The sequence below is a fragment of the Colobus angolensis genome, unplaced genomic scaffold, assembly GCF_000951035.1.
Source record: "Colobus angolensis palliatus isolate OR3802 unplaced genomic scaffold, Cang.pa_1.0 Scaffold69, whole genome shotgun sequence".
NCBI classification, from domain to species: domain Eukaryota; kingdom Metazoa; phylum Chordata; class Mammalia; order Primates; family Cercopithecidae; genus Colobus; species Colobus angolensis.
In genome coordinates, this window is record NW_012120598.1 from 9,767,813 (window position 1) to 9,778,227 (window position 10,415).

The 10,415-nt window shown below is 38.6% G+C and overlaps 1 pseudogene across 1 annotated transcript; it reads right to left on the bottom strand.

The window, feature by feature from the left end:
• Nucleotides 1–2,913: 2,913 nt before the first annotated feature.
• Nucleotides 2,914–5,153, bottom strand: LOC105500830 (annotated as a pseudogene). Its single transcript, XR_001000090.1, has one exon. The product of XR_001000090.1 is annotated as a heat shock cognate 71 kDa protein pseudogene (transcript).
• Between the last annotated feature and the right edge of the window lie 5,262 nt (nt 5,154–10,415).

The window sequence follows — 10,415 nt, forward strand, 5'->3', positions numbered from 1 at the left end:
GGTGTATAAGAATGCTGGTGAATTTTGCACATTGATTTTGTGTCCTGAGACTTTGCTGAAGTTGCTTATCAGCTTAAAGAGATTTTGGGCTGAGATGATGGGGTTTTCTAAATATACAATCATGTTATCTGCAAACAGGAACAATTTGACTTCCTCTTTTCCTAACTGAATACCCTTGATTTCTTTCTCTTGCCTGATTGCCCTGGCCAGAACTTCCAACACTATGTTGAATAGGAGTGGTGAGAGAGGGCATCTGTCTTGTGCCAGTTTTCAAGGGGAATGCTTCCAGTTTTTGTCCATTCAGTATGATATTGTCTGTGGGTTTGTCATAATTAGCTCTTATTATTTTGAGATATGTTCCATCAACACCAAATTTATTGAGAGTTTTTAGCATGAAGGACTGTTGAATTTTGTCAAAGACCTTTTCTGCATCTATTGAGATAATCATGTGGTTTTTATCTTTGGTTCTGTTTCTATGCTGGATTACGTTTATTGATTTTGCGTATGTTGAACCAGCCTTGCATCCCAGGGATGAAGCCCACTTGGTCATGGTGGATAAGCTTTTTGATGTGCTGCTGGATTTGGTTTGCCAGTATTTTATAGAATACTATAAACACCTCTATGTAAATAAACTAGAAAACCTAGAAGTAATGGAAAAATTCCTGGACACATACACTCTCCCAAGACTAAACCAGGAAGAAGTTGAATCCCTGAATAGACCAATAACAGGCTCTGAAATTGAGGCAATAATTAATAGCTTACCAACCAAAAAAGTCCAGTACCAGAGGGATTCACTGCCAAATTCTACCAGAGGTATAAGGAGGAGCTGGTACCGTTCCTTCTGAAGTTATTCCAATCAATAGAAAAAGAGGGAATCCTCCCTAACTCATTTTATGAGGTCAACATCAACCTGATACCAAAGCCTTGCAGAGACACAACAAAAAAAGAATTTTAGACCAATATCCCTGATGAACATTGACACAAAAATCGTCAATAAAATACTGTTTCCTGACTTTTTAGTGATCACCATTCTAATGGATGTGAGATGGTATCTCATTTTGGTTTTGATTTGCATTTTTCTAATGATCAGTGATGATGAACTTTTTCCATTTGTTTGTTGGCTCCATAAATTTCTTCTTTTGAAAAGTGTCTGTTCATATCCTTCAGCCACTTTTTGATGGGGTTGTTTGCTTTTTTTCATGTAAATTTAAGTTCCTTGTAGATTCTGCGTATTAGCCCTTTGTCAGATGGGTGGATTGCATACATTTTCTCCCATTCTGTAGGTTGCCTTCTCACTCTGATGATAGTTTATTTTGCCGTGCAGAAGCTCTTTAGTTTAATTAGATCCCATTTGTCAATTTTGGTTTCTGTTGCAATTGCTTTTGGTGTTTTAGTCATGAAGTCTTTGATCATACCTACATCCTGAATGGTATTGCCTAGGTTTTCTTCTAGGGTTGTTACTGTTTTAGGTCTTACATTTAAATCTTTAATCTATCTTGAGTTAATTTTTGTATAAGGTGTAAGAAAGGGGTCCAGTTTCAATTTTCTGCATATGGCTAGCCAGTTTTCCCAACACCACTTACTAAATAGGGAATCCTTTCCCCATTGCTTGTTTTCATCAAGTTTGTCAAAGATCAGATGGTTGTAAATGTGTGGTGTTATTTTTAAGGCCTCTGTTCTGTTCCATTGGTCTACATCTCTGTTTTGGCACCAGTACCATGCTGTTTTGCTTACTGTAGCCTTGTCATATAGTTTGAAGTTAGGTAGTGTGATGCCTCTAGCTTTGTTCTTTTTGCTTAGGATTGTCTTGGCTATATGAGCTCTTTTTTGCTTCCATATGAAAGTTAAAGTAGTTTTTTCTAATTCTGTGAAGAAAGTCAATAGTAGCTTGATGGGAATCGCATTGAATCTGTAAATTACTTTGGGGAGTATGGCCATTTTCACGATATTGACTCTTCCTATCCACGAGCATGGAATGTTTTCCATTTTGTTTGTGTACTCTCTTATTTCTTTGAGCTGTGGTTTATAGATCTCCTTGAAGAGGTCCTTCACATCCCTTGTAAGTTGTATTCCTAGGTATTTTATTCTCTTTGTAGCAATCATGAATGGGAGTGTGCTCATGATTTTGCTATCCGTTTGTCAATTATTGGTGTACAGGAATACTTGTAATTTTTGCACATAGATTTTGTATCCTGAGACTTTGCCGAGATTTTGGGCTGAGACAATGTATCCCAGAACTTAAAGTATAAAAACAAAACCAAACACTGCATGTTCTCACTCATAGGTGGGAACTGAACAATGAGATCACTTGGACTCGGGAAGGGGAATATCACACGCCGGGGCCTATTATGGGGAGGGGGGAGGGGGGAGGGATTGCATTGGGAGTTATACCTGATGTAAAGGACGAGTTGGTGGGTGCTGATGAGTTGATGGGTGCAGCACACCAACATGGCACAAGTATACATATGTAACAAACCTGCACGTTATGCACATGTACCCTAGAACTTAAAATATAATAATAATAAAAAAATAAATAAAAACAAGGAAAAATATTTAAGTCCACATATTGAGCAGAATAAGTAACAACAAATTAAATATTTTCAACAAAAAAGATTAAAAGAAGATGAGTTTAAGCCCGTTACAATGCACTGCTCTTCGTTATATCTCAGATTCATAAAAAATAAATCTGATTATGTGCTTTCTCTAAAGGAAGGTCACTTTTACTGGAAAATTGAAAAGTACTAGGATAATTGGTTAATTCAGTTCATATGTTTTTGAAGACGGTAGATTGACATCCTCTACAATTATCTAGATTGACATCCACAGCAATTATCCTTTAGATAATTGTATCTATGTATCCACACGTACATGGACTTTCTTAGAACTAACTCAATTCTATGTTCTTTCTTTTTTTGGTGCCAATTTTAAATAGTTTTATTTAATTCCACTTACAATACAGTGTTTATAAAGTGCAATGTTATTTCCTTCCCCTGTGCATGTTCCATATTCAAGTATTGAGAATGTCCAGTGACTTACTATAGCAGCTTAACTTTTTAAAACTGCCACAGAATTTGCTGCAAATTTAGCTCTTTCAAATGTTTTAAATTTGTGGAACAATGCTACATCTATACTTGGGCTGGCTTAATCAACCTCTTTAATGGTGGGCCCTGAGGAAGCACCACCAGAGGGAGGAGCTCCACTACCAGGGAATCCCCCAGGCATTCCTCCTGGCATGGCTTCTGCACTCTGGTACAGCTTGGTGATGATGGGGTTGCGAACTTTCTCCAGCTCTTTCTGCTGATGTTCAAATGCTTCCTTCTCAGCAGTCTGATTCTTATCTAGTCCGTTGATAATTTCATTACACTTGTCCAGAATCTTCTGTTTGTCCTCATCGTTAATCTTGCCTTGAAGTTTCTCATCTTCGACAGTTGCTTTCATGTTGAATGCATAAGACTCAAGTGAATTCTTGGATGACACCTTGTCCCTCTGCTTCTCATCTTCAGCTTTGTACTTCTCAGCTTCCTGAAACATATGTTCAATATCTTCCTTGCTCAAATGACCCTTGTCATTAGTAACAGTAAGCTTATTCTCTTTTCCTGTATTCTTATCCACAGCAGAGACATTGAGGATACCATTGGCATCAATGTCAAAAATGACTTCAATCTGAGGAACACCTCGGGGTGCAGGAGGTATGCCCGTGAGTTCAAACTTGCCAAGCAAGTTGTTATCCTTGGTCATGGCACACTCACCTTCATAAACCTGAATAAGTAGACCAGGCTGGTTGTCAGAATAGGTAGTGAAGGTCTGTGTCTGCTTGGTAGGAATGGTGGTATTACGCTTGATGAGGACGGTCATGATGCCACCAGCAGTTTCAATACCAAGGGAAAGAGGAGTGACATCAAAGAGCAGCAAATCTTGAACATTTTCAGACTTGTCTCCAGACACAGTGGCTGCCTGGACAGCTATACCATATGCAACAGCTTCATCAGGGTTGATGCTCTTATTCAGTTCTTTTCCATTGAAGAAGTCTTGGAGAAGCTTCTGAATCTTGGGGATAAGAGTATAACCACCAACCAGGACAATATCATGAATCTGTGACTTGTCTAGTTTGGCATCTCGAAGGACTTTCTCTACTGGGTCAGGGTGCCATGGAACAGGTCAGTATTCAATTCTTCAAATTGGGCATGGGTAATGGAGGTATAGAAGTCGATTCCTTCATAGAGAGAATCGATCTCAATACTGGCCTGGGTGCTGCAAGAGAGTATGCTTAGCACGTTCACAAGCAGTACAGAGGCGTCTTACAGCTCTCTTGTTCTCACTGATGTCCTTCTTATGCTTGCGCTTGAACTCAGCAATAAAACGGTTGACCATTCGGTTGTCAAAATCTTCTCCACCCAAGTGGGTGTCTCTGGCTTTAAACTTGATCTCAAAGATTCCATCCTCAATAGTGAGGGCTGACACTTAGAGAGTGCCACCTACCAGGGCAAAGATCAGCATGTTTCTTTCTGCTGCAACCTTTTTGTTTAACCTGTAAGCAACAGCAGCAGCAGTTGGCTCATTAATAATTCTAACTACATTGAGACCAGCAATAGTTACATACAGCATGTTTGGTAGTCTGACGCTGAGACTCATTAAAGTAAGCTGGCACTGTGACCACAGCATTGGTAACAGTCTTCCCAAGGTAGGCTTCTGCAATTTCCTTCATTTTTGCCAGAACCATAGAGGATACTTCCTCTGAATAGAAGCTTTTGGTCTCTCCCTTGTATTCTACTTGGATCTTGGGCCTGCCAGCATCATTCACCACCATGAAGGGCCAATGCTTCATATCAGACTGGACAACAGCATCATAAAATCTGCATCCAATGAGACGTTTGGCATCAAAAACTGTGTTGGTGGGGTTCATTGCAACTTGATTCTTTGCAGCATCACTGATCAACCGTTCCGTGTCCGTAAAGGCAACATAGCTTGGAGTGGTTTGGTTTCCCTGATTATTGGCAATTATCTCTACTTTTCCATGCTGGAACACACCCATACAAGAGTAGGTGGTGCCAAGATCAATACCAACTGCAGGTCCCTTGGACATGGTTGCTGGTGTGTAGGCCTGGCTCCGATAAAGAAGAAAGCCACGGGAGCCCCCAGAGCTGCAGGCAAATTCAGTGTTCGGTGTTCTTTCATATCAAAGTATGGCAGTATTTTTACAGAGTATTTGTTAATTCCTATGTTTATTTGAGGTCACATGTTGCTGAGATGATTTATAATTTTTCACTCCTACTGCCAAACTTAGTTTTAAGAATTTTTTCCACTTTATCTTTGCTAGGTTTTAGCAACTTAAGTTATGTTCATCTCTGTGTGGGAATGTCTGTTGTTCACTCAGCACTATTTTCACCCCCTCCTACACTCTTCCCTGGGGAACACAGGGTAATCCCTTTTAGTTGTGCTGTAAGTTAGGCTTTGCTGATGAGAGGCATTGAGAGCCATCATTTCTGCTGGTGCAATGGCTCACCTGTTAGGATTACACCTGTAATCCTAACACTTTGGGAGGCCGAGGGTTAATCAGGGGACACTGGGAGTTGGAGACCAGCCTGGTCAACATGGTGAAACCTCGTCTCTACTGAAAATACAAAAATTAGCTGGGCATGATAGTGGGTGCCTGTAATCCCACCTACTTGGGAGGTTGAGGCAGGAAAATCTCTTGAACCCAGGAGGCGGAGGTTGCAGTGAGCCAAGATCACGTCTTTGCACTCCAGCCTGGGAGACAGAGCAAGACTCTGTCTCAAAAATTAAAAAAAAAAAAAAGAAAAGAAAGAAAGCCATTATTCTTTAGTGCATTCTCCAGGTAGGCAAGTACTAGGAGATCTATTGACATTAAACGTCAGATTTTGCTCTATGTTTCCAGATGAGCAAATTGTTCACTTTGGCTCTACCAGCAGTTGAGATAATATGTCAGGTGTTTCTTGGGACTTGGATTCCCCAGCTCTTCCAAACTACCATGCAAGTTTCTAATTGTCTGTATCATATTTCTTCCTATTAAATACACCCAGAGTGTTATTTGTTTGCCTGGCCTATATAGTGCCTGTTTTAATATTTACATATAGGTTTGAGATCTAATATTTTATTATCCTTCACATTAGCATGAAACAGGCTTCAGATACAGCGTTTACTCCCTGCTTTTTCCATGTTTTTTATGGCTAGCTATGGTATCTTGACAAATGGTAAAATTATCAAATACCTGTAATAGAATGCTTAAATTTAACTCTTGTGGTCTAAGTTTCAATTGAGGTGCCAATATCCTTTATGAGAGTCCAAAATAGACAAATCAACATGCATAGTTAACAACAACAACAAAAACACATCCAAACTTATCTCATGACTCTTAAGCATTGCTTTCTCTTTCAACTAACATTTAAAAAATCAGAAAAGCTGAATGATTGTGGGAGGCTATTTTGCAGAAAGGAACACTGTTATTTCCATCCCATCTCCCAGGAAGGAGAAGGGAGTGATACTCCTGTCTTCAGTTAAAGGGCAGCGGGATTCTCTAGAGCTTCAGCAGCTCCATCTGCATTTGGGATCATTCTGGTCTGTGGACTTCTAGTAAGGCAGGGCCAAGAGAGTCTTAACACCCTGGACTGCCCTGATACTCCAGAGTGGTGAGACAAAAGGTATGTTTTTCTCATGACTCAGATAGATGCCATGTAGGAGGGAGTAATCTGGGGAGCAGTTATCTCCTGTCCTGTCCAATAAAGCTACCTAGATAGGTGGGAAATCTCAACAAAAAGAAGCTGCAGGGGGCTAGGGCTAAGGAGTGTTGTACATAACCACTTTTATTAAAGATGCAGAGATGTTTCCATTCAAAATGAGATAACTGCAGGAGAGAGGAGCCTAAGAATGAGATTTCAAAAGAAACGTTTGCCAGATTCTGTGAGAGTGTATCCAAGTCATAATGAGACCCAATCAAATAAAAGGTTCCCTGTTCCCTTTCCTGTGGCTGGTCCCACTTCCCACTTAACCAACACTGGTGCACAGATATACTAGCTAGCTAATTTGGGGAAGGGAGCGAACAAAAAGGAAAATAAATGCAAATCACTGAACCCAACAGTCTGACCCTTAAATCTTCTTGTCTTATGGAGTAGACTTTCAAATTCAATCAAGTTCTTATCTTAAAAGGGAGGAAGATTTTACATTAAATACAATTCACAGTATTGATTCACATCTTGAACTGAACATTTAATGTCCTGAAGTCAGACTTCTTGAGACAATGAGAATCATACATTTGTTTATTTCCTATAAGAGAGCAGAAAGGCCAATCCATCTATAGGAGTTTCCATGAGGGAGCAAGTCAGATTATATTCACCAAATACTGTTTAAAGAGATGATGGGAGACAAAGTTTAGTAGAAGTTTAGGTCACAATTCGTGTTTTATATAAGTACAATTTAATGATATATTTTACATACATAATAACAGATAAAAGCATACTATCAATGATTGGACAGGTAAAAGATGCAAATTGTTATCAGAATTCTCTGTTGAATCTTGATTTAATCCCTTTTTTGTCTTCAAAAGAGAAGAATTAATCAGTTATATTAAAGAGGAGTTATTCTCTCAAAGCAGGTTGTGCTATTTTCCTCAATTCAGTCTATAAGAAGGGGCTCCCAGTGCAGGGTATCTAATTTATGAAACTCCTCATTTTCTTAAATAAAGAAAATAAACTAGTGACTTTGGAATCAGGCAGACAAAGCTCTGAGTAATTATCGACATAATTAAAGTTTTAAAGTTTCACTTTCCTAAACTTAAACTAAAATGGGGCAAGGGAGATGGCAAGAAAGAGAGAGAGAACCAGTATGTATTTCATATGATGTTATCTTGAGAGTTAAATTAGCCACTCTTGTAAAATTCTCAAAATACAAATGAATTTTAAGTTATTTCTACTTTATCTTCCAGTCACACAGAAATAAACTGACAATGGAGTCTCTTTTAATTTGAATTGCACACATCACCTTCTGATGCAGTTAACATTTAGACAGGGAGTAGATCTCCATCCATCTTTAATGCACGGAAAATAAGACACCGTAAGTAGCTCCTGTTGAATTAACAGGATGAGAATAGGGCTACAGATCTTTCATAAATTGTAAATTTTAAAAAGACCCCAATACAAAACTAAAGCTAGACTTAAAACTAAATTGAACATAAATTAATAACTTTGATGTGTCAAAAGAAATTGAAGTTTTGATCTGAAAGAAACAATTCCCTATATGTCAGTCTACCAATATATGGCTACTAGATTTACTATCAATGCCAATTATTTTCAGGCCCCCAATTCCTGAAGATGCATCACTTCTCTTCTTTTTCCCTAAATAAGTAAAGCTGGAAAAGTAATGCATTTTACTGTTGTTTCCCTATATCTTATCATAGGAAGCCACTAAATGTTAAATGTATTAGAAAGCTGCATTTAAATTATAACCTTTACTTATAAACCTCAAATCCCATTCTAAAACATTAATGGAATGAGGAATTCTGCTTAGATAACAGTTGAATAACTGAGAAAGTTTCTCCTTAGAATATTATTGATTAACTCAGACAATACAATGTTCTTTTAATATTGAAGGTTCTACCTCAGTATTTTTCCACCATACCTTAGTATTTTTATCACCGTTTTTCCTAGCCAGGCTGAGGCATCATTTTGAGATCTGATAGGAGTGAGCATTAATTTTTGGAGTTGGAAATGGAGATATGTTTTTAATTTTTCTTACTTTCATTTCTTACTATTAGAAAATATTCATAAGTTTGAAATTGAGTAGTGGGGTTTGCTAAGCACAGGGATACTTTATCAGTTAGTTTGTGGTTGCTCCAGTACAAAACAAAAACAACTTCCAAGAGTGCATTTGAGTTCCACTTTCCTCAATTTAGGAGGAGAAGTAAGTTATTCATTGAGTCATTATAGGGCATATAGTCTACATTTATTGGAGATGCAAGAAAAAAGTACAGTAAGAGCCCCAGGAAAGATATACAACTGAAATACCAAGGGAGCTATGGGCACATAGAATGGGTGTAGGATCAGAGGACATGAAAGATATCCTTGTTTATTTAGTTCTTTGCTTATTTAGCTCTTTGGAGAATTCCTTTCTGCTGTCTACCATTTAACAGACACTGGAATAAGTATTGAAGCTACATTGACGAATAAAATAAAGCTGTTCCTTACAAGACTATCTCAGAATAACTACCACTTGGCTGTGTTTCTTAACCTGTAAAATAGAACTGATCGGAATTCTCAGTTTCTAGGTTGGCTGTAAGGAGTAAACTGGATAATCCATGGAAAAGGTTCTCTGTAGTGCCCAGCACTGTGTAAATATTAGTTGTGTATTCTGTTAGTGTGGTAAGAGAACTCAAATTGCTCTCTGAAGGGCAGTGTGTGAGGAACCATGGTAACCATGCTGCAAGAATGGTCCTTTTTGACTTACCCAAATTTTGCATAAGTTAAGCACTCCAGAACCAACCAGGATTTCTACTTTGATGAATCAAGAGGTAATCACCAATAAATGACTAAATCAAAATGGATTGCTGAGTATCCACAAAATGATGTTTAAAACATAGCCCTTGAAGACAAAGCTAAAATTATTCATAGAATAAGCATGTAAGCTGTTAATTTTGCAACCTTTTTCATTTTGGCAATTGAACTTACTAAATTTATTTAAAGAGATTTTCATAAATAGTTTTAAATTCTTTCCAGCTGAAATATAATACTCAGCATCTCTGAATCATAGAGATTTTAGAGGATATTTTAAGTAAAAACAAAGTGAACTGTTAAGTAAACTGAGAAACTAAAGTTTATTTCCAAATTGTATAGCACTGTACTTTTTAAGATAGTACAAAGTGATTATGTTATTAAGTATTTTATAATAGAAGTTATGGGTGAATTAGATGTGCTTATGTTACTGGACGGTCTTTGTTCTTAGAGTTCCCAAGATGGGGTGGAACCTTTGGAAAATGGGGCAGGCTGCTCCCAAGATGGTGGCAAGTCTTTTGTTCTCTGACCTGGGGTTCTTGGCCTCACAGATTCCAAGGAATGGAACCTTGGGCCATGCGGTGAGTGTTATAGCTCTATTAGAAGCCATGGGTCATGGAAGAGAACCTTGGAACCCAGCAACCAGTGTTCAGCTTGATTAAGATGAACCTGGGCACTCAGCTGTGCAGGAACAATGGTGAGCCTTTAGCCCAGTTGGGAGTGGCATTGGGCGCCTGGCTGCATCAGGAGCGCAGCGGACACCTTGTGGGATCTGGGGTGATGGACGTCAGCGGCGGGTCTACGATGACAGTCATCAGCAGTGGCGGATGGCAAGTGAAAGCTCAGCACGAGTCGGAACAAACATGGACCAGAAGAGTGTGCAGTTGCAAGATTTAATAGAGTGAAAACAGAGCT